General features: G+C 49.1%; 1 protein-coding gene across 1 annotated transcript in view; it reads right to left on the reverse strand.

Moving 5' to 3' along the window:
• The window catches only part of BSN (bassoon presynaptic cytomatrix protein), a 76881-nt gene that overhangs the window by 22889 nt on the left and 26747 nt on the right, over positions 1–27245 (reverse strand). The gene's annotated exons all lie outside the window — the stretch shown is intronic.

The following is a 27245-nucleotide window of genomic DNA, read 5'->3' on the forward strand; positions in this document are numbered from 1 at the left end:
ACTGGCACACCTTAACCAGGTCAGCCTGCGGAGCCATTGGCTCAGAGGAACTCTGGTGTTGGTCATTGCTGCCTTTTGATTAGCATGTACATCGGCTGTAGTGCGAAGTATGTATCTGCTGCACTATCACTGTGCACATGGAAATGGCCACACCAGCAATGAGAAAAAATAAGAGCCAACTTTACTCTTTTCCCCAAACTGAACCAGAACAGAAACAATCCAAACTGGTTCTGAGGTTTTAAGGGGACAATTGTAACTTGTGGGACGGAGGAGAAACATCCTTTCCTGTGGGACTAGTGGAGCTCTGCAACAGACAACTGCCCACAGGCCTTGGGGGGAGTTGTTGGAGTGGCAAACCTCTCTAGGGTCCAATAAGAAGGCCCCTGGGAAGGCTTTGGCAGTTAAACTACAATACAGAGATGTATGTTAAACCCTCCCTAGGATTGAAAGGAAGCCACTCAACACACAGCTGTGCAAATGCCCAGGATGGGAGCAGAGACACCATCTAAAAGGCACTTTTCTGTGGCTCTGAAACATCTTATGAGCTGACTTGAGAATTTTAGATGATCTATTTTCACTGCAAAATAACCTGGCTGGTTGGGTGAAAAACTACACAAGATGTGGTCCTATGGAAGGAGATCTCCCCTGAGCTTCTGACCCTCAAATCTTATCTCAGCCTTTAAGAGTGATGGAATCCAACAAGCCACAGCTTACATTGGTTGAACAACGAAGGCAAAGGCCAAGTCTTCTAGGCAGAAGCCCAGTGAGAATACCAACCATCTCTAATGTCTTCTGTGGAGATTTATGGAGGGTGGCTGAGGAGTAGGTCCCAGGGAGAAGGGACGGCATGGGATTTGGGGGATCCAGAAGGGCAGCACTGGAACCTGGGATGGGGAAAGCATTCACCTACTCCAGTTCTGTCTGGGCTTGCCCACACAAGGACACTCAGGACAGTTAATCCGAATTAACTAAAAGTGTGAATTCAAAATGGATTTATTAACAGGATTAAACTGCTCTTATTCAGCATTTAAGTGGACTTAATCCAATTTCGCTTAATGCACTTTGGAAGTGGGTGGGTTTCCATAGGAGGAGCAGGCAGAACTCCTTGCTGGCACAATGTTATCATTTTGACCTGAAAAGATGCCATGAGCAGAAATAAAAGTGTGGCCTGGGGAATGTGACTCTCCATGAGAATCTGCAGAGATTCTGAACCCTGATAAGGTGACAACAATCCACACAGCTCCGTGCATGACGGGAGCAAAGTCCATTCAAAGGACTCTGTCTTTTGTGTTCCCGGACGACCCTCCTGAGTGCTGAGATGAGATTGGATGGCCGCGAGCTGAAATCCACCCGGGGAGGGAGGCTGACAGTGCTCCCCCGATGTGTGTTGCTGGCTCTGGCCCCATTCAGCCCCATGATGAGTGTGCTGATGTCACCCCACATGATGACATACTGTCACAGCACGGTGTTGTGTCTACTGAGGATGGGCTTGCCTGTGCTCTTACTGACATTAATGACAAACGGCATCCACTAAGGCCAGGTCTACACTACCGCGGTAGTTCGACAGCTGGCAATCGAACTTCCGGGTTCGATTTATCGCGTCTGGTCTGGACGCGATATATCGATCCCGGAAGCGCTCGCCGTCGACTGCGGTACTCCAGCTCGGCGAAAGGAGTACCGCGGAGTCGACGGGGAGCCTGCCTGCCGCGTGTGGACCGCGTCTGAACCGCGGTAAGTTCGAACTAAGGTATGTCGACTTCAGCTACGTTATTCACGTAGCTGAAGTTGCGTACCTTAGTTCGAATTTGGGGATTAGTGTAGACCAGGCCTAAGACTCTATTGCATGGTGACATTGCATCAGCATGGAGTGTTACAAGTGCCCCCACTCAGTGTCAGGACATGGTGATCTTCTGTGACCCAGCCGCTGAGGGAAGGAGCTGGGATGAGGCAGAGAGCACTTTAACCAAAGCAACTGTGTTCATCAGGATGCTTGGTGGGCTGCTAGGAACACAAGGCAAGTGATCCCAGTACATGCCAGAGCTATAACTACCTTGCTGCTTAGTGACCTCCCAGCTGTCTTGAACAGCGGTGCCCCCTACCTTTCCCACTTCTGGAATTTGGTTCCTCAGTTGGGCCTGGTCACCTTCAGGGAGGGTACAAGCTCATTGGTTTTTGCCAGCTTTTCTAGAGTTCCGCTATTCCTGTCTGCTGTGCATTCTGTTACAGAAACATGCACTGTGTTTAGTACATGGGCCCCGGGGCACTCCGAAAGGAACAGTTTTATAAATCTGAGTGTAAAAAAATCAGCTACAAATGACCAAATGGACTGGAATTAAGGAAAAGGGCATTTTCTATTGCAGTGTGAGGGGGCAAGAGCCGTGTCGCGCGGGCAGCTGTGGGGAGCCTGGGTCCCTCCACCTGCCCTAGGTGGGGACATGGGCCAGGGGCTGCTTTTGCCCTCCCCGCCCGCACCATAGGCAGGTGGAAGGTCCGCGCAGCTCCCACAATTGGCTGGGCTCCCCGCTGCCTGGCCAGGGGGTGTGGTCTTGGGGGGAAGAGGCAGGAAAAGGGCAGGGTCTGCTCCGGCGAAAAGTGGATGGGTCCTGCCTCCCCACCCCCTGGTTCCAGCACCACTATGCTGCTCAGTGGAGTTTGCTCCTGGCTTGCTGCCAAAACCCATCCCCAATCCAGCAAAACCACACATGCATGCCCGTGTCTCGATTCAGCTGGCCACACACCACTGAACCTCTGGGTGGGACACAGGTAACATGAATCATCATCAACTTCTCTGCTCCTCAACACAATTCCCTTTGGCCTAGGGGAGAGTGCTCAGAGCTGGGAGCTCTAGGCTCACTTCTCCTGACTAGGATTAATCAATGTGTGCCCTTTACAGTTCTTCTTATTGACAAGGATTCACATCCCCCTGTGAGGTTCCACAAATTGGAACCAGAGCCCAAGTCTCTAAGATGGAAGATCCAGATCTCAGTCACCCTGTCCCTAGGAAAGAAGTTGCCACATCTTTGTGCTTGGCTATGCTGTCTGTAAAATATGGCACCTCCTGCAAATGTACCACACTGTGTCAGGGTGTTATGTGCCCTCAACTAGTGGCTAGTCCACAGCCTTCTCCTGCTACCAGCTCAGGTCTGTTTGCTCCATGGTAGAGGTCTGTGCTGCAAGCTTAGGGTGCCAACCCTGCTGCTAATGCATGGTAGGAGCAGTGTGACTGTTGCAAATACCAGGACTTGGTTTTGCCTTTTTACAAACAGTAGGACATTCATAGAATATCAGAGTTGGAAGGGACCTCAGGAGGTCATCTAATCCAACCCCTTGCTCAAAGCAGGACCAATCCACAACTAAATCATCCCAGCCAGGGCTTTGTCAAGCCTGACCTTAAAAACCTCTAAGGGAGGTGTCATAACTATAAAGGGAAGGGTGACAGCTCTCCTGTGTACAGTGCTATGGAATCCCTCCTAGCCAGAGACTCCAAATCCTTTTACCTGTAAAGGGTTAAGAAGCTCGGGTAACCTGGCTGACACCTGACCCCAAGGACCAATAAGGGGACAAGATACTTTCAAATCTTGGGGGGGGAAAGGTTTTTGTGTGTGTCCTTTGTTTAAGGGGTTGTTCGCTCTTGGGACTGAGAGGGACCAGACATCAATCCAGGTTCTCCCCATCTTTCTAAACAAGTCTCTCTTATTTCAAAATTGTAAGTCAAAGCCAGGCAAGGCGTCTTAGATTTACTTTGTTTTCTCAACTTGTAAATGTACCTTTTACTAAAGTGCTTATCTTGTTTGCTATACTTTGAACCTAAGACAGAGGGGATTCCTCTGAGCTCTTTAAGTTTGATTACCCTGTAAAGTTATTTTCCATACTGATTTTGCAGAGATGATTTTTACCTTTTGCTTTAATTAAAAGCCTTCTTTTTAAGAACCTGATTGATTTCTCCTTGTTTTAAGATCCAAAGGGGGTTTGGATCTGTATTCACCAGGAGTTGGTGAAAGGAAGGAGGGGGGAAGGGTCAATTTCTCCTTGTTTAAGATCCAAGGAGTTTGGATCTGTATTCACCAGGGAATTGGTGAAAGGTTTCTCAAGGCTTCCCAGGGAGGGAATTCTTAAGATGGTGGCAGCGGACCAGAGCTAAGCTGGTAGATAAGCTTAGAAGTTTTCATGCAGGCCCCTACATTTGTACCCTAAAGTTCAAAGTGGGGATACAGCCTTGACATGGTGGCACAGCGGTGGGATCGTTTTAAACCCAAAAGCCAGTAAGAGATTTTTTTTTTCCTTCTAGCTGCTTGGAGAGCAGAGCTGAAGGTAGATGCATATCTTATCTCTCCTTGCCTGAAGGCAGAGGTGTTAAGTTTTTTTTAACAAGGTCCTTTGTTAAGAGAAGTGTTCAAATAAGTGAGCAAACTTTGATCTGGTAAAGGTAATTTACAAGCTGGTTTTTTTTTTTCTTTTTACATCCTCGGAAGTAGCTAGTTAGAAAGTCTCTGTTAACTCAGCAGCACTCAGCAGGAGCCTAAGCTAAATACATCCCAGTTTCAGTCAACTGCAGAGGGTGAGACCCAGCACAAGAAAACCAGGAAAATGACTACCAAAGAAGAAAAAGCTAAAGAGGAGGCCCACAAGAGAGCTATGGAGCTGAAAGAAAAAGAGATAGAGCTGAGAGACAGAGAAGAGAAAGCCAAAGAGGGGGCCCACAAGAGAGAGATGGAGCTGGAGAAAGCCAAAGAGGGGGCCCACAAGAGAGAGATGGAGCTGAGAGACAGAGAAGAGAAAGCCAAACAGGAGGCCCATGAAAGAGAAGAAAAAGCCAAACAGGAGGCCCATGAAAGAGAAGAAAAAGCCAAACAGGAGGCCCATGAAAGAGAGATGGAGCTGAAAGAAAAAGAGATGGAACTGGAAGCAGCAAGGACTAGGCAGGGTGCATCAGACCATCCTAACAACTCCTCTCCAGGTACCACTTCCCATCCCAGGAAATTCCCCACCTACAAGGCAGGCGATGATACTGAGGCCTTCTTAGAAAATTTTGAAAGGGCCTCCCTTGGATACAACATCCCTCCAACCCAGTACATGGTAGAGCTGAGGCCGCAGCTCAGTGGACCCTTAGCAGAGGTGGCGGCTGAAATGCCTAAGGAACACATGAACAGTTATGAACTTTTTAAAAACAAGGCCAGAATCAGAATGGGGCTAACACCTGAGCATGCCCGTCGGCGGTTCAGAGCCCTAAGGTGGAAACCTGATGTGTCATTTACCCGACATGCCTACCACATTGGGAAAAATTGGGATGCCTGGATATCAGGAGCAAATGTTAAATCTACGGAAGAGTTGCCCTTCCTATTGCAAATGGAGCAGTTTTTAGAGGGTGTTCCTGAGGAAATAGAAAGGTACATCCTAGATGGGAAGCCCAAAACTGTAACCGAGGCGGGGGAGATTGGAGCCAAATGGGTGGAGGTGACAGAAAAGAAAAAAGCTAGTAGCAGTTGGAGTGAATATCAGAAGGGGCAAGCCGAAATAAAACCTTATCACCGGGGACAACCCAAGGCCCCACCCACATCCCAAGGGAAACCCCAGACGCCTTCTCACCCCACCACACCAGTCTCCATCAACCAACATCGCCCCGGTGATACCTTAGCAGGGCGATGTTTTAAATGTAATGAACTGGGGCATATAAAGGCTCACTGCCCCAAGAACCCCAACCGATTACAGTTCATTACACCCCAATCACACCAAAGAACCCCAGACCCAGATGCCTCTCTCATACCCTCGGAGCGAAGGGAAACCTTGAGAGTGGGTGGAAAGAAGGTTATCGCTTGGAGGGACACTGGGGCACAAGTGTCAACTATTCACCAATCCCTAGTGGACCCCAAACTCATCAACCCGGAGGCTACAGTAACAATTCAACCCTTCGTGTCACAGTCTGTAACCTTGCCTACAGCCAAGTTGCATGTCCAGTACAAGGGCTGGTCAGGAATGTGGACTTTTGCAGTCTATGACAATTATCCCATTCCCATGCTACTGGGGGAAGACTTGGCCAACCATGTGAAGCTAGCCAAGAGGGTGGGAATAGTCACCCGCAGCCAGGCTAAGCAAGCTTCCACCCCCATCCCTGTTCCTGAGCCGTCCACCAGGACCCCGTCTGTGTTACCAGAGACCCAAACAAAGGTGGTGGACCCGGATCCCCTGCCAACGACTGCAACAGCCGTAGTGGATCCAATCCCAGAGACCCAGCCAAAGCCAGTCCCAGAACCGGAACTGGCAACGCAACCAGCACCAGAACCATTGTCAGCACTGTGTCCAGCGCTTGCAAGCCCGTCTACCACTCCAATGCCAGAGGACACCAGCGAGCCTGAACTGGCGGAAGCAGCAGATAACCTTACCCAAGAGGCTCAGCCAGAGCCTGAGATACACATAGTGCACCAGCGAACAGCGGTTCACAGTCAATGGAAACAGCCCCAGCACCTGCATCGCTTCCAGAGGGACCAAGCCCCAGTCCACGGTCCAAGGAGGAACTGATGTCTCCAGCATCAAGGGAACAGTTCCAGGCCGAGCAGGAAGCAGATGACAGCCTTCAGAAAGCTTGGGCGGCGGCGCGGAGCACCCCACCGCCTCTCAGCTCTTCTAACCGATCCCGGTTTGTTGTAGAAAAAGGACTTTTATACAAGGAGACTCTTTCTGGTGGGCACCAGGAAGACTGGCATCCTCAAAGACAGCTGGTAGTTCCCACTAAGTATCGGGTAAAACTCTTGAGCTTAGCCCATGATCATCCCAGTGGCCATTCTGGGGTGAACAGAACCAAAGACCGGTTGGGGAAGTCCTTCCACTGGGAGGGAATGGGCAAGGACGTTGCTAATTATGTCCGGTCTTGTGAGGTGTGCCAACGAGTGGGAAAGCCCCAAGACCAGGTTAAAGCCCCTCTCCAGCCACTACCCATAATTGAGGTCCCATTTCAGCAAGTAGCTGTGGATATTCTGGGTCCTTTCCCAAAGAAGACACCCAGAGGAAAGCAGTACGTACTGACTTTCATGGATTTTGCTACCCGATGGCCGGAAGCTGTACCCTTAAGCAACACCAAGGCTAAAAGTGTGTGCCAGGCATTAGCAGACATTTTTGCCAGGGTAGGTTGGCCCTCCGACATCCTTACAGATTCGGGAACTAATTTCCTGGCAGGGAACATGAAAAACCTGTGGGAAGCTCATGGGGTGAATCACTTGGTTGCCACCCCTCATCACCATCAAACCAATGGTCTGGTGGAGAGGTTTAATGGAACTTTGGGGGCCATGATACGTAAATTCGTAAATGAACACTCCAATGATTGGGACCTAGTGTTGCAGCAGTTGCTTTTTGCCTACAGGGCTGTACCACATCCCAGTTTAGGGTTTTCACCATTTGAACTTGTGTATGGCCGCGAGGTTAAGGGGCCATTACAGTTGGTGAAGCAGCAATGGGAGGGGTTTACGCCTTCTCCAGGAACTAACATTCTAGACTTTGTAAGCAACCTACAAAACACCCTCCGACACTCTTTAGCCCTTGCTAAAGAAAACCTAAAGGATGCTCAGGAAGAGCAAAAGGCCTGGTATGATAAACATTCCAGAGAACGGTCCTTCAAAGTAGGAGACCAAGTCATGGTCTTAAAGGCGCTCCAGGCTCATAAAATAAAAGCGTCGTGGGAAGGACCATTCATGGTCCAGGAGCGCCTAGGAGCTGTTAACTATCTCATAGCCTCCCCCACCTCCAACATAAAGCCTAAGGTATACCATGTTAATTCTCTTAAGCCCTTTTATTCTAGAGAATTAAACGTTTGCCAGTTTACAGCCCAGAAAACTGATGACGCGGAGTGGCCTGCAGGTGTCTACTATGAAGGAAAAAGGAATGGTGGCGTGGAAGAGGTGAACCTCTCCACGACCCTGGGACGTCTGCAGCGACAGCAAATAAAGGAGCTGTGCACAAGCTTTGCACCGATTTTCTCAGCCACTCCAGGACGGACCGAATGGGCATACCACTCCATTGACACAGGTAATGCTCACCCAATTAGAACCCCACCCTACCGGGAGTCACCTCATGCCCAAGCGGCTATACAAAGGGAGATCCAGGACATGCTACAGATGGGTATAATCCGCCCCTCTAGCAGTGCATGGGCATCTCCAGTGGTTCTAGTTCCCAAACCAAATGGGGAAATACGCTTTTGCGTGGACTACCGTAAGCTAAATGCTGTAACTCGTCCTGACAACTATCCAATGCCACGCACAGATGAGCTATTGGAGAAATTGGGACATGCCCAATTCATCTCTACTTTAGACTTAACCAAGGGGTACTGGCAAGTACCACTAGATAAACCCGCTAAGGAAAGGTCCGCCTTCGTCACCCAGGCAGGGGTGTATGAATTCAATGTACTCCCTTTCAGGTTGCGAAATGCACCCGCCACCTTCCAAAGACTTGTAGATGGTCTCTTAGCGGAATTGGGAGAATCTGCCGTTGCCTATCTCAATGATGTGGCCATTTTTTCTGATTCATGGACAGAACACCTGGAGCACCTGAAAAAAGTCTTCGAGCGCATCCGGCAGGCAGGACTAACTGTTAAGGCTAAAAAGTGTCAAATAGGCCAAAACAGAGTGGCGTACCTGGGACACCAGGTGGGTCAAGAAACTATAAATCCCCTACAGGCCAAAGTGGATGCTATCCAAAAGTGGCCGATTCCAAAGTCAAAAAAACAGGTCCAATCCTTCTTAGGCTTGGCCGGATATTATAGGCGATTTGTACCACACTACAGCCAAATCGCCGCCCCGCTGACAGACCTAACCAGAAAGAAACAGCCAAATGCAGTTCAGTGGACTGATAAGTGTCAAAAGGCCTTTAACCAGCTTAAGGCAACACTCATGTCTGACCCTGTGCTAAGGGCCCCAGACTTTGACAAACCGTTCCTAGTAACCACAGATGCGTCCGAGCGAGGCGTGGGAGCAGTTTTAATGCAGGAAGGACCGGATCAAGAATTCCATCCTGTCATGTTTCTCAGCAAGAAACTGTCTGAGAGGGAAAGCCACTGGTCAATCAGCGAAAAGGAATGCTACGCCATTGTGTACGCGCTGAAAAAGCTACGCCCATATGTTTGGGGACGGCGGTTCCAACTACAAACAAACCATGCTGCGCTACAGTGGCTTCATACCGCCAAGGGAAATAACAAAAAACTTCTTCGGTGAAGTTTAGCTCTCCAAGATTTTGATTTTAAAATACAACACATTTCGGGAGCTTCTAACAAAGTGGCTGATGCACTCTCCTGGGAAAGTTTCCCAGAGTTAACTGGTTAACAATTGTTCTTGAAATAAAACATATTGTTAGTTTTTATATAATCAGTAGATGTCTAAAGGTACATGTGTTTTATTAACTCTGTTTTCTCCTAGAGCTCCAGGAAGAAATCACAGCCAGTGTGGAACCGGACGTCCAACACTATCTGTGATTTGGGGGGCGTGTCATAACTATAAAGGGAAGGGTGACAGCTCTCCTGTGTACAGTGCTATGGAATCCCTCCTAGCCAGAGACTCCAAATCCTTTTACCTGTAAAGGGTTAAGAAGCTCGGGTAACCTGGCTGACACCTGACCCCAAGGACCAATAAGGGGACAAGATACTTTCAAATCTTGGGGGGGGAAAGGTTTTTGTGTGTGTCCTTTGTTTAAGGGGTTGTTCGCTCTTGGGACTGAGAGGGACCAGACATCAATCCAGGTTCTCCCCATCTTTCTAAACAAGTCTCTCTTATTTCAAAATTGTAAGTCAAAGCCAGGCAAGGCGTCTTAGATTTACTTTGTTTTCTCAACTTGTAAATGTACCTTTTACTAAAGTGCTTATCTTGTTTGCTATACTTTGAACCTAAGACAGAGGGGATTCCTCTGAGCTCTTTAAGTTTGATTACCCTGTAAAGTTATTTTCCATACTGATTTTGCAGAGATGATTTTTACCTTTTGCTTTAATTAAAAGCCTTCTTTTTAAGAACCTGATTGATTTCTCCTTGTTTTAAGATCCAAAGGGGGTTTGGATCTGTATTCACCAGGAGTTGGTGAAAGGAAGGAGGGGGGAAGGGTCAATTTCTCCTTGTTTAAGATCCAAGGAGTTTGGATCTGTATTCACCAGGGAATTGGTGAAAGGTTTCTCAAGGCTTCCCAGGGAGGGAATTCTTAAGATGGTGGCAGCGGACCAGAGCTAAGCTGGTAGATAAGCTTAGAAGTTTTCATGCAGGCCCCTACATTTGTACCCTAAAGTTCAAAGTGGGGATACAGCCTTGACAGGAGGAGATTCCACCACCTCCCTAGGTAACCCATTCCAGTGCTTCACCACCCTCCTAGTGAAAACGTTTTTCCTAATATTCAACCTAAACCTCCCCCACTGCAACTTGAGACCATTTCTCCTTGTTCTGTCATCTGCTACCACTGAGAACAGTCTAGATCCATCCTCTTTGGAACCCCCTTTCAGGTATTTGAAAGCAGCTATTAAATCCCCCCTCATTCTTCTCTTCTGCAGACTAAACAATCCCAGTTCCCTCAGCCTCTCCTCATAAGTCATGTGCTCCAGACCCCTAATCATTTTTGTTGCTCTCCGCTGAACTCTTTCCAATTTTTCCACATCCTTCTTGTAGTGTGGTACCCAAAACTGGACACAGTACTCCAGATGAGGCCTCCCGAATGTCGCATAAAGGGGAATGATCACGTCCCTCGATCTGCTGGCAATGCTCCTACTTATACAGCCCAAAATGCTGTTAACCTTCTTGGCAACAAGGGCACACTGTTGACTCATATCCAGCTTCTCGTCCACTGTAACCCTTAGGTCCTTTTCTGCAGAACTGCTGCCTAGCCCTTCGGTCCCTAGTCTGTAGCAGTGCATGGGATTCTTCCGTCCTAAGTGCAGGACTCTGCACTTGTCCTTGTTAACCTCATCCGATTTTTTTTGGCCCAATCCTCTAATTTGTCTAGAGGAACAAAGAACATCATTTAGGTTGCCAAATCAAGTATACAAAAGTTAGGAAATGCCCAAATTAGGGGAGCTCATGTAATCTTAACTCAGTCCCTTGTGCATATGCATTATATGACAGTCTCTAATTACATTGTCACAAACCATTGTTTTCCTCAAGACCCCTACCTCCTTCCTTCAGTGCACAGGATGGATGATGCTTAGTGAAGGAGGGATGGCACCCACCTGTGCCTCAGTTTCCTGCATGGAGGTGCACTGTGGGAATTAATCAGTTATTTTTTGCTCAGCAGTTTGCAACTCAAGACGTTTTACAACTTGGCAAGTGAGAGCCAGGTAATGAGCCCCAGCAGGCAAGACACTGTGAAGAGGCAACTGACCATTCAGAACCCACACATACAGTCGGGTCAGCCCAGGGAGCTGAAGCAGAAGCTTGCTGGTGGAACTGCACTAGTGTCAGTGGAGTCACACAAGGGTTGGGTTCATTCTACACTAGTGAATCCACAGAAAGGGTTTTTGGGGGACCACTGAGCGCAAGAGCAGGAGAGATGCTGATAAACCCCTCAACCAGAGACCTGTCAGACAGTCCAGTCTGAAATGCCTGGCAGGAGCAGATATATTCACAGGCACTGTCAGGCTCCCAATCAGTGAGGTTTCACAGGACACCACAGGAAATCTCCCTGTCTGATCAGCTGCAATATGCGCCAAGCTCTTGACACCCCATTCCTAGTAACGTCCCTGCTCATGGGCCAGAGGGAAAGCAGATGCAGTGGGCTGAAGTATTCAAATGCCACTGGAAGGGTGAAGAGCTATGAACCAACTTTGTTTTTCAGTGTAACTACACCCAAGCTGGGAGGGTCAAAGGCACAATTTAAAGTGCAGATGCTGAGGAAGGATCAGAAATTTCCCCCCAGTCCTAGATACACTTCTGCGTCAAAGTCACAGTTCACTCTCTGCACAACTGTAGTGATAACCAAATCTCTTAACAATGAAAGAACAAGAGAAGAATCTCATTACTCCTGGGGGAATTCTGCACCACTGTGCATATGCAGGATACATGTTCCCCACAGATTTATTTGCTTCCCTGCAGAAAAATGACTTTTTGACAGGGAAGCAAAGGGAAGCTGCAAGAGCAGTCACACACCCCTCGGTAGCAGTGCAGGCATATCGTTTCAGGCACCCAGAGCAGTCAGCGGAGAGGTAAAGCACCATGGTGGCTCCTACCCTGCACCGCGATCAGCTGCTAGATCCACCCCTAGAAACTTCCCCCGGCTGCAGGAAGCTCAGCATCCTCCTCTGCTTCCTGCCTCATCGCTCCTCAGACACAGGGGAGGGGTCACTGTACGGGGAGCTGCTCCACTGTCCATCCAACCCCCTGCATCGGACCCCCATACTCAGACCCTCCCCAAGCCTCACCCCGTACACCCAGAACCTCCCTTACCCAGCCCTCCACACCCAAACTCCACCTTGCTGAACCTCAACCCCTGCATCTGGAGCCCCCCTGCCATGCTGGAGCCTCCACATTTATTTACTGACAAATAAAACTTGCAGAATTTTGCAGAAATTTAAAATATTGTGTGCAGAATTTTTAATTTTTGGCACAGAATTCCCTCAGGAGTATCTTATACACCTGCACAGGCTCCTGGAAAGAATAATTCCAGTTTCCGACACAGTAATGAAATCAACCAAATGTCCTCCAATTCCCAGATGCCCAGCTTGGGATGAAAGGATTGCTGAGTATGCATGTGTGTTTGTGTCAAGGCTATCACTTGAAGTCAACCTTTTCAAATATTCTTTGCTGGAGCATTAATAAATGAGAGATACTGGTGCACCATCTGGGGACAGTCTCCTGTGGAGAGGTTATGCCACAGCATGATGGGCTGTGCAGAGAATTCATGCCATGAGGTGGAACAGTAACATTACTGTGGCCATGTGGAAAGCATGACAAGCAGTTGACTCTGTCTGTCACAGCACATTTCCTCCACATGATATTCTCCACCAGGGTGATCTCCCAAAGCAAAAAGGAACAGCTCCATAGGACTGCAAGGAGGATTAGGTGTGTGAGATCACCAGCAGACAAGATCCCACTGCATCAGGAACAAGCTGCTCTCCGCACTGAGAGGATTTGCAAAAGACTCCCCTGAAGTCAGCCCATCCCATTGCCATGACGAAACTACCCCAAAATTAGTTCTTGTGAAAGTTCAGCCCCAAATGGTGGAAGCCTCAGGTGATCTCATGAGATCTGCCACCTCAAATAGCTGCATTCATGATATTTCAGGCCCACTCTTGAGCCAGATACAACCTGGGACTCAAATTATAGTAGAATCATAGAATATTAGGATTGGAAGAGACCTCAGGAGGTCATCTAGTCCAATCCCCTGCTCAAAGCAGGACCAACACCAACTAAATCATCCCAGCCAGGGCTTTGTCAAGCCGGGCCTTAAAAACCTCTAAGGATGGAGATTCCACCACCTCCCTAGGTAACCCATTCCAGTGCTTCACCAACCTCCTAGTGAAATAGTGTTTCCTAATATCCAACCTAGACCTCCCCCACTGCAACTTGAGACCATTGCTTCTTGTTCTGTCATCTGCCACCACTGAGAACAGCCTAGCTCCATCCTCCTTGGAACCCCCCTTCAGGTAGTTGAAGCCTGCTATCAAATCCCCCCTCACTCTTCTCTTCTGCAGACTAAATAAGCCCAGTTCCCTCAGCCTCTCCTCATAAGTCATGTGCTCCAGCCCCCTAATCATTTTTGTTGCCCTCCGCTGGACTCTCTCCAATTTTTCCACATCCTTCTTGTAGTGTGGTACCCAAAACTGGACACAGTACTCCAGATGAGGCCTCACCAATGCCAAATAGAGGGGAATAATCACTTCCCTCGATCTGCTGGCAGTGCTCCTACTAATGCAGTTCAATATGCCGTTAGCCTTCTTGGCAACAAGGACACACTGCTGACTCATATCCAGCTTCTCATCCACTGTAATCCCCAGGTTCTTTTCTGCAGAATGGCTGCTTAGCCAGTTGGTCCCCAGCCTGTAGCCGTGCATGCGATTCTTCCTTCCTAAGTGCAGGACTCTGCACTTGTCCTTGTTGAACCTCATCAGATTTCTTTTGGCCCAATTTTTCAATTTGTCTAGGTCACTCTGGACCCTATCCCTACCCTCCAGCGTATCTACCTCTCCCCCCAGTTTAGTGTCATCTGCGAACTTGCTGAGACTGCAATTCATCCCATCATCCAGATGATTAATAAAGATGTTGAACAAAACCGGCCCCAGGACCGACCCCTGGGGCACTCCGCTTGATACTGGCTGCCAACTAGACATCGAGCCATTGATCACTACCCGTTGAGCCTGACAATCTAGCCAGCTTTCTATCCACCTTATAGTCCATTCATCCAATCCATGCTTCTTTAACTTGCTGTAGTGGGATCAGATGTGTCGGTTCAAATCCAGCTCCTCCTGGAACTGAAAGGGCTCAAGAGCCAGGATTCTGGTTTAGAGACCCTTGAAAATGGCCAACCAGTTTGGTTACATGAGACTTTACTCAACCACCATTAACTGGAAGCTGATGGACTTTCCTTACCAACTCTATACTCCTTTAATATATCATGATTTCCAAAATCAGGAGCCCAAAGCTAGGCTCCCAATTCAGGCCCCCAAGGAAGTGACCTGGTTTTCAGATGTGCTGAGCTCCCAGCAGCTCCTACAGAAGCCTGTGCATTTGGCTCACAGTCTGCTTGGCATAGGTGCCTGCCACGCCAACTGTTCAAGATGTGTCTCCAGTGTGCACTGGCTCCCGACCAAGAGATGAATTCTAACAGTCAAGCCAATAGTTTTCGATGGGGGGAGAGGGGCTCCAACTGAATATGACAACGAGGGACCTTCCTCCTCCATCGCTTGGAATTCCTCTGGGGACAAAAAGAAAACTGGCTGTTCAATGTGCTGATTGATTATTATCTCCACAGCAGCACAAGCCACATCACAACGCACATTGACAGCCAGGGACCCTGTCCTGAGGAGACTGCCATCAAACGGGCACTCAGCCAGCGCATAAGTGTGGAATGCCATGGGTGGGGAGGTTCTAGCTCTGCACAGGAAGGCAGAAGAGAATCTGGAACTGGGGTGGGGGGCACTTGGCTCATGGGAAGCAGTACCTGTCCCCTGCCCAAGACGGTGCACAGAGGGAAGGAAGAGAGGAGGAAGGGACTTGGGCCCAGGGAGAGAAGATGTGGGATTGTACAGACTTGAAGGTGAGCATAAGAAAGATGAACCAGATGTGGAAGAAGAGGGAAGCTGGGAAGGGATTCTGGAAGGAGCGGTGGGCTGGGCTCCTGGTGAGATGTTGGAATGGTGACTGAGGAAAAGGGCTTGCTCTCAGCATTTCCAAGGCAACCATCATTGTGTTACCCAGGCTCTTTAGCCTGATAAGGAGAGGTCCTGGAAGACTGGTGAAGGGCTAACGTAGTGCCCATCTTTAAAAGGGGGAAAAGGGAGGAGCTGGGGAACTATAGACCAGGCAGCCTGACTTCAATATCTGGGAAGCTACTAGAGCAATGGATAAAACATTCCATTTGTGAATACCTGGAGGATGAAGGGTGATCACTAGCAGTCAGCAGGATTTACCAAGAAGAAATCATGCTGAACCAACTTGATTTCCTTCTTTGACAGGATTTGGTGGATGGAGGAAAGCAGTGGACATAATATACCTGGACTTCACCAAGGCTTTTGACACAGTCCCACATGACATTCTGTTAAGTAAGCTGGAGAAATGCAGGGTTGGTGGAACTACCATTAAGTGGATACAAAATTGATTACAGAACCGCAAACAAAGCATAACAATTAAAGGAATGATGTCAGATTGGAGGAAGGTCTCAAGTGGGGTGCTACAGGTATCTGTTCTGGGCCCAGTGTTGTTTAACATCTTTATTAATAACCTGAATGTAGGAATAGAGAGCATACTGGTCAAGTTTGCAGATGACACAAAGCTAAAGGGGGGTTGCCAACACTTTGGAGGATAGAGCTAAAATTCAGAGGCATCTTAATAAATTGGAGAACTGGGCTTTAGCCAACAAAATGAAATTCAACAAAGACAAATGTAAGGTGCTACACATAGGGAAGAAAAAACAAATGCAGAATGGGGGAAAACTGGCTTCATAGCAGCACTGCTGAGAAGGATCTGGGAGTTGTGGTGAATCACAACCTCAACACAAGTCAACAATGTGATGCTGTTGCAAAAAAAGCAAATGCAGTTTTAGGCTGCATTAACAGAGGCAGAGCATACAAATCACAGGAGGTGATAGTACTCAGCGCTGGTTAGGTCTCAGCTGGAGTACTGTGTCCAATTTTGGTCACCAATGTATAGGTAGAGAAACTGGAAGGGATCCAGAGGCAAGCAACGAAGATAATCAAAGGGATAGAACACATGTCATATGAACAAAGGCTGAAGTAACTGGGCATGTTTAGTTTGGAAAAAAGGAGATTAAGGGGAGGACATGATAGCTGTCTTCAAATACTTGAAAGGCTGCTATAACAGAGATGGAGAAAAGTTGTTCTCTCTGGCTGCAGAGGGGAGGACAAGAGGCAATGGGTTCAAACTACAGCATAGAACAGGGGTTCTCAAACTTCATTGCACTGTGACCCCCTTCGGATAATAAAAATGACTACACCACCCCAGGAGGGAGGACCGAAGCCTGAGCCAGCCGGAGCCCTTGGTGGGAAGAGTGGGGGGATAGCTGAAGCCCAAGGGCTCCAGCCTCAGGCAGGGGGCCTGTAACCTGAGTCCCAATGCCCAGGGCTGAAGCCCTCGGGCTTTGGTCCCGGGCCACAGCAAGTCTAACGCCAGCCCTGGTGACCCCATTAAAATGGGGTTGCAACCCACTTTGGGGTCCTGACCCACAGTTTGAGAACTGCTGGCATAGGAGATTTAGATTAAATCTCAGGAAAACCTTCCTAACTATAAAAACAGTAGGACAATGGAACAGACTGCCTAAGGAGGTTTTGAAAGCTTCTTCACTGGAGGTTTTCAAAAGGAGGCTGGATAGCCATCTGTCTTGGATGATTTAGACACAACAAATCCTGCATCTTGGCAGGGGGTTAGACTAGATGGCCCCTGCGATCCCATCTAACCCTGTGATTCCATGGGCTCTGCAGTAAGCCCCAGGTGGAGCATGCTGTGTTCATTGAAGCTGGAAGTAACAAAGGCAGAGCACTGTGGCCAGGTCCCCTCTGTGTGGAGTGGCCACAGCCTTCTCACTCTCCAAAATTGGAAGGCATTTCTTGCCATCCTGCCTATCTGCATGTCTAGAGCTATGCTTAGCCCAGCAGGAGACCAATGACTGCAGGGCAGATGCCCTCACCCCCCGGGTGCCAGCTCCGGCCAACATCCCCTCCGTTCATTGTGACCCCACTGTTTCCATCCACGTTTGTTCCCACCAGTGCAGGGATCTCTGGATGGTGGCTGCAGTATATCCAGCTCCAGAGAATAAGTGATGCAGCTGACTGGCTCAGCATGCTGGTCACGTTTACACTGCATCACAGAATGCATCTTTGTGGAGATGCTGCTGCAAGATACAGACCAGCTGTGTTTAGCTTATGTCTGAGTGTGCCAGCCAGGTCCAGCCCCCAAAGGGAGATTAGGGGGTGAGGGATAGCTCAGTGGTTTGAGCATTGGCCTGCTAAACATGGGGTGGTGAGTTCAATCCTTGAGGGGGCCAGTTAGGGATCTGGGGGCAAAAATCTGTCTGGGGATTGATCCTGCTTTGAGCAGGGGGTTGGACTAGATGACCTCCTGAGGTCCCTTCCAACCATGTGATATTCTATGAACCTCAGAGAATAAGCTTTTGAATCAATTGATTATATATAAGGCAATGAGTCCATCACAGAGGGCACAGATTCCATGATTTTAGGTGACCTTCAGCCTCAGCTGGCAGGGCTCAGGGTTCTCAGTCCTTCCCCTCCCCCCCACCTGCAATTGGTCCATGACTTTTAATAAAAATACCCATGACAGAATTTTAGCCTTAATTATATCTGTGTTATTGTACTATACATGTATATAGGGAGGGATAGCTCTGTGGTTTGAGTCATTGGCCTGCTAAACCCAGGGTTGTGAGTTCAATCCTTAAAGGGGCCACTTAGCAATTTGGGGCAAAATCAGTACTTGGTCCTGCTAATCAAGGCAGAGGGCTGGACTCAATGACCTTTCAGGGTCCCTTCCAGCTCTATGAGTTAGGTATAGCTCCATATATTATTATGGAGTACAGTCTTTTATGAAAGCTTGTCATGTTCTGAACTCGATGGGCATGCTGAGATATGTTCACAGACTGGGATTATGAACATATGCACTGTATGTGTACAGTGGGCTTATAATTTGGGCTGAACTACTCAGCTCCACCTAGAAGCAGTGTGGTGGGCAGTCAGAGATGGATGGGCTGCCTCCCCAGCCAGACGAGCCTAGCTCCAACTGCCTAGCATTGTACAACCTAGGAAAAGACAATGAGTCATTAGAGTTAATGGGAAGACACTGAGGCATCCTGGCTATCAGGTTAAGAGGGAATTTCCCCCTGTTCTGAATAACCATGAACCACCACAGTCTAAGAGAAAGAAAAACACCCTGCAAACCTTTTTAAAAGGGAAGGGATTTGAAGTGAAATCTATCCAGCAATTGAGGGCCAGCATCTAGGCAGAAGCTGTGTGTGAAACGCTGGGTCCCTCTACGGCTGGGGTCATAATGGGAGACTGTTCACAGGCAGTGGGTAACTTGTACACCTCTACCTCAATATAACGCTGTCCTTGGGAGCCAAAAAATCTTACCATGTTATAGGTGAAACCACGTTATATCGAATTTGCTTTGATCCACTGGAGTGCACAGCCCCGCCCCCCCGGAGCACTGTTTTACTGTGTTATATCTGAATTCATGTTATATCGGGTCACGTTATATCGGGGTAGAGGTGTAGTAGAAAAGGGATTTGTTTAGCTATTTTGGAAGGGAGAAGCTGGAGGTTGTGCCATTCTGTTTATTTGCTCTGTGACTTGTACCTATTGCTTCCCTTGGCATTTCAGCTTTGAAGCTGTGATTTTTGCATTACATAAACTTCCCATTTATTTTTACCCCATGCAGGTCTCTTGTGTGCAAACTCTGTGGAGTGTGTGCACCAAAGCAAACTGGAGGCTGGTGACATGGCTTCAGGAGTGATGAACCAGAGGGGCCAAGTCAGTGTCTGGGAGTTAAGAACTTGGAAAGGACACAGTTGGGGAGACTTGGGACTGGGAGGGCTCCTGGGTTCACCCTGCAAGAAGTACTAGGCTGGTTGGAGCCGGGGTGAGAGCCTGTGGTGATAGGTAGGTTACTGGTGTCAGGGCTCTGCACTAAAGCTGCACAGCATAAAGGCACCCATGGTTCCAAGGTAGTTGGTTCCAGAACCCCTCACTGGTCTGGGTGATCCCCAAAACACCCCAGCAACACCTCCTCCACTTCTGCCCTTTGCAGCAATACAACTCCAGGGCCATCGCAGGGTATTTGCTCCTCGTGGCTGGGAAATGCTGTCTGCTTTAACTTCACCCCATTTAATGTGCCCTGGATAATTCCGTGTAACAAGAACAGCTTCCTCTAATCAGAGAGAATGATAGGCCAGAGGGGTCAGAACTGATGCGAGGGCTGGGGCTGCTCAGAGGATGAGTGGTGCTGCCTGTTTCCCAATTGGAACAGTAAATGAATGCAAAGTCATTACGAGATTGCTTGCCTCAGGACCTATCTGCTAATCACAGCAGTATGGGGCTGGGGAAACCTATGCACAGCAAGTCAGAGAAAGCATTCTTCCACTTGGCATGACTCATTTATATCATATTGTGTTCCTCCATGCGGGGAGGGGTCTCGCAGACATCTTCAGCTTGGCTTGACAAACTGGGAAGACACCCAGCTTCCAGTCCTTAGCTTCGTGTCTCTGTCGAGCACTAACAGTAGAACAACAGCTTGGCTGAGTAAGAAAGATATGTCCCTGCAGTCCTAGATCTCTCTCAAAGCCACACTCTTGTTAGCTGCACACAGCCACGTCCGAGGTGCCAACACTGTTAACCCTCTGGAAGCATCCTATTCTCTGATATACTCCAAAGTCCCTTTGCCTGCCACTGAACGCAGAGCAGGTCTGCAGAAAATAGCTTGTTATTAGAAGAGCTCCCCATAATGAGGTTCATTGCTACTGAAGGCTGGTGTGTTTATAGAATATCCCTGATTTGTTCACTCCCTTGGAAAGTATTTGGTTTGCTTCACAAAACAGAAACACTAGAACAAAAATCCATGTGCACAATGTCTCAGTTCTCTCGGAAATTACTATTTCTGCACACACTGGAGGAAAGCTAATGCTGTGCACCTTGTTCTGACCTTGCCTAGCACAGGAGTTAGCCTGAACCCTGCGCAGGGATCTCCTGTGCCAATTTACTAGATTAAATACAAGAAACAAGGTCACCCTGAAGCAAAGGGGTTCGTGGAGGGAGCACGGCTTGAGCAGAGCGGCACACAGATGGGGTGTGTTCAGCTCAGCAGTGCCTGAGCATTAAAAACTGCATTATGTGATGTCTCCTGTATGCAGAGGCTGATTAAGCTTTTGTGGGGCCCTGGGCCAGAGCAAGTGGGGGCCCCTCTTCACCCCTTCTGCCTGCAGTCCCCCAACCCCTCCACGCTCCTGACAGGGAAATGGGGTCAGGGCATGAGGGCTTGCCCCGTTCTGCCCCCCTGCCCAGTGCTCCTGCTGGGGAGTGGGGTCGGGACAGGGAACTTCCCCTGCTCCCCAGATGGGTGGAGTGGGTTGGGGCGCGGGGCCCCGCAATAGGCCAGGGCCCCTGGGCACAGCCTGTATGCACACTGTAGGCTAATGTAGGCTAATCCGCCACTGCCTGTATGCACACCAACTGCTGTATGCTCTTTGTTCCTCATGCCTTTCTGATGCCCAACAGAAGACGTTCTCATTTCAGCCTCCTCTGCCCCCCAAAAACATGACAATGGTGCTCTGCCACATTCAGACTCAGAGAATGAGATGAGCTTTAGAAGGCAGGATAGTGAAAAGTTACCATGTGATAACCAGCTGTGTTCATGGCCTGAAGCAGATGACATGGGCCATTGGTAAAACACTGCAGCCACTCAGGTGTCAGCTGTCTCCTTTTGAAGGGATGAGCTCTGCACTCAGGAGCATGGGAGACAACCACTGCTTGGGTGGAGCTAGCTAACAAGAACAATTATCCCAAGGCTCCAATGGACTGCAGTGAACATCCTGTAGGTGGAGAGGCGAAGGCCCAGATTGTGTGTCTCTCCTCCTCACTGGACAGGGGCTCTAACTAAAGTGCTGCTAGAGGCACTGGGAACAGAGAAGCTACCGGCCAGGCCATGTATGTCTGGCCTCCTCCCTGTGCAGAACAGTGTCCTGGTGCACAGAGTGGGCGCCAGAAGAGTCTCTCCCGCAGATGCCTCCCTTCCCTGCTTCTGCCCCTTTGTAAAAAGCCAACCAGCCTTTAGAATGCTAGGGGGACACTTCCTCCTCCCTGCTTGCTCTTTGCCAGGCATTCGCACACACACACACACACACGCCCTCCTCAGTTCCCTGTAGGCCCTGTTACACAAAAGACCCTGGGCCCAGTTCAAAGAAAGCAACAGGATAAGGGGCAGTTTGCTCCAGGCAGCCCTCAATTAAACACACTATCAGGCTCTAGATATCCCTGCAAGCACCTCCAACTCCAGCCCAGCCACCTGCGAGGAAGACCCTTTGATCAGTGCTGCCCTTACCTGCTCTCAGCCTCCCTCAGTCTGTAGAGTGGAGCAGCACTGGCTCTCCCTGGGCCTGGGCCTAGCCCCTCCTGGCCCTCCAAGTGCATGGGGTTGATACAGAACATGGATGGCGACACCTTTGCACAGTGGGCACCTGGCATCAGCCTATGCTCTCTGTCTTAGAATGAGTTCAGGTGGCCACAGGTATATATTCGCCATTCCAAACTGATGTGTCCCTGTCTCGGATCTGCACACTGAGAGCACAGAGATGGCTCTCAAGGAAGTGGAGACAAGATCCAGTATGTGGCTGAAGATTCTCCTCAGGGGAGGTGGGTGACACCATGCCCAGCATACTGGGGCACCTCGCAAGGCGGCGCCTGCTTGGAGATCTGTCCCTCTGTCATGCTGCCTGAGCGCTCTCTGGACAGTTAGCATATGCCTAGCTCTGCCACAGTCAGTCATCTCTTGATGATCTCTAGATGGCAGGACACAGTTTGTGCCTATGCTCCCAGCATGATTCTCTTCGGGGGTTCCAGCGTGCACCGGAGACATGATCAGGGAGAGGATCTCCTCACTCACTCTCAGAGCTTCATTATGAAGCAAAGTTTAATACAGAGCAAGGGAAAATGAGAATAAACCTGCTGAGGGTCTGTCTACAAGAGAAGAGCCCTTCTGCCAGGCTCTGCCTAGGGATTGCTGAGCCCGGAAAGGAAGGCGGCAAATGCCCCAGTGCAGTGGTACAGGCAGTGTGAGGGGAGCAGCTGAGTTTTTAGGGCCTCGCTCTGGTGTGCAGGGCACAGCTAGGTGGTGCTGCTAGGGTTTTCCTGGCTTGTTGGCAATCCTGTGCCTCTCAGTGGAGGGTCTCCTCTCCTGCAGGTGCAGTAACTGGCTTAGGAGCCTCCCCTGCTGCCGAGGTGCTAGGTGTGCCAGGCCTCTCTGGTCTCAACTACCAGCAGCTCAATTAACAAGCCCTCAGGGTTGTTTCCTCTGCCGCTGAGCTGGGGACGGCCTGTGATGTTTCATTCCATATTCTTTATGAAAATATGCTTATGATATGGATCTCACATAACTCAGATATACTTTATGCAAGATGGCTCATGTGAGATATCATTAGAAAAGTTACGACTTACTGAATGTGATTATCTAATTGGCATACCTGTATCATTTCTGTATCTGAAGTTAGGAATATTAACTATGTACCTGCATTTCAAATGTGTTACTTTGGGTGTCACCCCCTGTGATGTTCCCCTGGTGTTATCTGGAACGGTGATCTGCTAGGTCACTCCAATCCTCGACTCTGGGAGCCAGCCTTACCCTGCTCTGCTGTGAGAATCCCCACTCCTGGGCTGTTCACTTCTAGCCTCTAGCGTATAAGCTGCTCCCAGCTGCTGCTTGGATTGTGCAACCTGAATGACACTAGCCAATATCTCCAGTCCCAGACAACACCAGGGGAACGTCACAGTGGTGCAGTGAGCAGGGTGTATGTGCGGCTTGTTACTCCAAGTGGAGTTCACACTTTAAGCACTGATATTTGTGATTTTAAGTAAGTATTAAGTGCAGTGACTAAGAACAGTCAGAAGGAGGTCACAGTTTTGTTATGTTCTGTTTGTTTCTGTTCATTTTGGGTGAGGGAAATAAGCACAAGAAAGCAGAAAAATGACTACCAGTGAGGCAGCTACAAAACTAGAGCTGGCCAGACTGAAAGCGGCAAAGAACCGTGAGTTTCAAATGTGGCAGGCAAATGAGGCTCAAAGAAGCAGCTGCGACCAGGGAAACTATGGAGGTGGAGGCAGCCAGAGAGGAGGCTGCAAACAGAAGGGCTATGGAAGAAAAAAAGAGAGAGGAGAAAGAGAAAGAGAGAGAAAACACCAGCTGGACCTGCTAGAGAAGCAGAACCAGAACCCCCTGAGCTCAATGACTTGCATCACTCCAAAAATCCACAAATCCACTTATGTCCTGCATACAGTGAGGAGGACAATATTGCTGAATATCTGACTACCTTTGAAAGGCTGTGTGTAATACATGAAATCCCTGATGATAAGAGAGTTCCTACCCTGATTGCAAAATTAACTGGTAAAGCTCAAAATGTATTCAATGGAATGCCTATTGGAGATGCTTTAGACTATTTCAATTTAAAGATACTGCTTTGCAAACTTTTCAGATTACCCCTGAAACATATAGAATTAAATTTAGGAATCTTAAAAGGGATATTGGGATGAGTAATGGGGAATATGTAAACAAAATGAAAGATTTGTTGGGAAAATGGGTGAGGGGTAAAGAGGTGGCAAGTTTTGAAGGAATGCTTGATCTTGTTGCTCAAGAGCATTTATTGAGCATACGTAGGGCCAAAGTAAAGCAGTGTCTATGGGATGAAAATGTAAAGACGGTGGATGAGATGGCTGTTTTAGCTGATGTCTTTGAACAGACTCAGGCGTCTATTGAGGGCAGGCCACAGAAAGGGGAGTTTAAAACTGGTGGGAAGGGAGGATCCCATTTTGTCCCAGGAAGAAAGAAGGGGGTTGGGAGCCTAAACATTCTCTTACCCCAAAATATCCCTCTACTGGTAACTCCTATCCCAAACCTCCCAGCAAAACAGAGGAACCCAGAAGGTGCTACAACTGTAATTCCATGTAATTCCACGGAGCACCTGAAGAACAGATGCCCCAAACTGAGGGAAAGTAAGCCCCCACCAGCCCATGTTATGTGGTTGTCCTCAGTACAGAGGCCCCAGAGGGGAACCAAGCAGGAACTCCCAAAACTTACCTAGCAAGTTTTGTGGGGACTGGCCCCAGTGAACCAGATATGGAGCTCATTAAAGCTGTCAAAATTAATGGCAGGGAATACTTGGGGTGGAAGGATACAGGGGCCCAGATCTCTCTGATTAAGCGGAGTGTGGTCCCAAAGGCTAGTATATTACCTGGCCAAATGGCAGAAATTGTGGGGGTGGTGAAACCAGGTTCCCCATACCGCTAGCTAAAATACATGTGATGTGGGAAGGTTTGGAACGCAATCTGGTTGTGGGGGTAATGGACAGCATCCTGGCTGACATGTTAGTGAGTAATGATTTCTTCCACAAGACTAAGACCATTAGTGTGGTGACCCGTAGCAAGAAGGAATACTGTACTGGGTCCCCGGAGGGATGGTTGAAGCCCCAGAAACTGCTATGGAGAAAGTCTCCTTGATTCCCCTGCAGCAGAAAGCAGCATTCTGCTTTCAGATAGCGGAGGGGCTGGGATGTGCTCCTCCATGCCCAAGGAGGACAGCATGCCCTCAGGGCCAAGGGTGGGGGAAATGTTGTCTGTGACTGAGGTCGTTGTCCCCGTTGCTAGCTGCCAGGATTTTGCAGTTGAGCAAAGACTGACCCCACTCTAGAAAGCATAAGGAAGTATGTTCTAGAGCAGGGGTCGGTAACCTATGGCACGCGTGCCAAAGATGGCACGTGAGCCGATTTTTGATGGCACGCGGGGCGGGCTGAGCCGCTCAGCCCGCCGCCACTCTGGGGCTTTCCCACTGCCGGATCCTGCCAGCCAGGGTCCCACCGCAGGTCCCACTCAGCACCCGCTGCTGGCCTGGGGGAAGGAACCCCAGGCTGGCAGGGGGCTGAGACCCCAGCTGGCAGGAGCCGGCAGCTGAAACCCCAGAGCGGGGGCAGGCTGAGCCGCTCAGCCCACCGCTGCTCTGGGGTTCCCGCTGTTGGCCCCTTGCCAGCCGGGGTCCTCCATGCCGCAGCCCCATTCAGCACCTGCTGCTGGCCTGGGTGAAGGAACCCCAGGCTAGCAACGGGCTGAGACCCTGGATGGCAGGAGCCAGTGGCCGAAACCCCAGAGGGGCGGCGGGCTGAGCCGCTTAGTCGCTGCTCTGGGGTTCCGGCTGCTGGCCCCTTGCCAGCTGGGATCCCCCCCCGCTGCAGCCCCACTCACCTTGCGCAGGCCCCCTGCCAGACAGGGTCCAGGCCTCCGGCCCTGCTCAGCCCTATCAGCCGCCAGCTCCACTCACCTCAGCTGCTGATCTGGGGTTCCAGCCGCTGACCTCCTGCCAGCCGGGTCGGGATCTCCAGCCTTGCTCAGCCTGCTTTCCGGCCTGGAGTCCCAGCAGGCCACCCTGGGCTCTGCTCCTGGCCTTGGATCAGTGCTCTGCAGCCTCCCCGCTGTGGCCCACTGTCCCCAGCCTGGGACAGTGAGGGTTGCACACAAGGCAAGAGGGGGTGCAGCTCAGCACCCCCATCTTAAAATTGCTGATATCAGACCACACTGCATTTGGCCTTGTGCCTGCCTTCTATCGCCATTTTTTTTCCCCACTGAGAGTTGAAGGGAACATTTGACAAAATGGCAGCTCCTAAGAAAGCGAAGCTAGATGTCCGATCATTTCAGCCTGCTTGGACAGACGCATTTGGATTTATTGAAAAGAAGGACCGTGCTATTTGTGCTTTCTGTTATGAAAGTGTTGTTTGTCGCACATCAAGTGTTCGACGACATTTTGAAACGAATCATGAGAAAACCTTTCTTGACGAAGCAGACAAGACTGAATCAATCAAAAAGGCAGTAGCAGCCTATGAGAAGCAAAGCAGTGTAAGTAAAAATCAAGCTACAGAAGGAAGTTACAAGATTGCACAGTGCATTGCAAAAAACGGAAAGCCGTTTACAGATGGGGAATATATAAAAGAACTTTTTCTCAGCAGCTCGGAGATTTTGTTCAATGATTTGCCAAATAAAGATACAATCATATCTAGAATAAAAGAACTGCCCATCTCTGCCAGAACAGCTGAGAGACGCATAAGTGAAATGGCAGAAAACATTAAGGAAAAGCAGACGACTGCATTGAAAGACACAGCAGTGTTTAGTGTTGCAGTTGATGAGAGCGTGGATATAAACGATGTTCCACGTTTGGCAGTTGTTGCAAGATATTGTGCTTCCGATGAAATCCAAGAGGAACTTTGTTGCCTAAAATCCCTGCATGGCACAACAAAGGGGGAAGATATACTGGAAAGTTTTGTAAACTTCTTTGAAGAACGAGGAGTTGACATCAGAAAAATATTTTGTGTGACAACAGACGGTGCTCCTGCCATGGTCAGAAAACAGAAGGGATTTGTAAAGTTACTTGAAGATCAAATTGGCCATCCGACAGTCAAATTTCACTGTATCATCCATCAAGAAAACCTGTGTGCTAAAATTTCTAATTCAGAGCTTAATAATGTGATGAATACAGTGGTGCGAATTGTGAATTTCCTTGTTGCTCGATCTACTTTGACTCACAAACAATTTCAAGCACTGCTAGAAGAGATGGACAGTGCTTATAACGACATCCCACTTCACAGCAACATTTGGTGGCTAAGTCGTGGCAAGGTTTTGGTGCGCTTTGTAAACTGTTTTGATGCAATCAAGGCCTTTTTGTCGGAAAAAGAACAAAACTACCCCGAACTGGATGATGACAAATGGCTGTGTAAGCTCATGTTTCTAACTGATATCACCGCTCACCTAAACGAACTCAACCTCTGTCTCCAGGGTGCAGAGCAAACAGTTCTGGATCTTTATGAAGCCT

Source organism: Emys orbicularis, chromosome 7 (genome assembly GCF_028017835.1).
Source record: "Emys orbicularis isolate rEmyOrb1 chromosome 7, rEmyOrb1.hap1, whole genome shotgun sequence".
Classification (NCBI taxonomy): Eukaryota; Metazoa; Chordata; order Testudines; family Emydidae; genus Emys; species Emys orbicularis.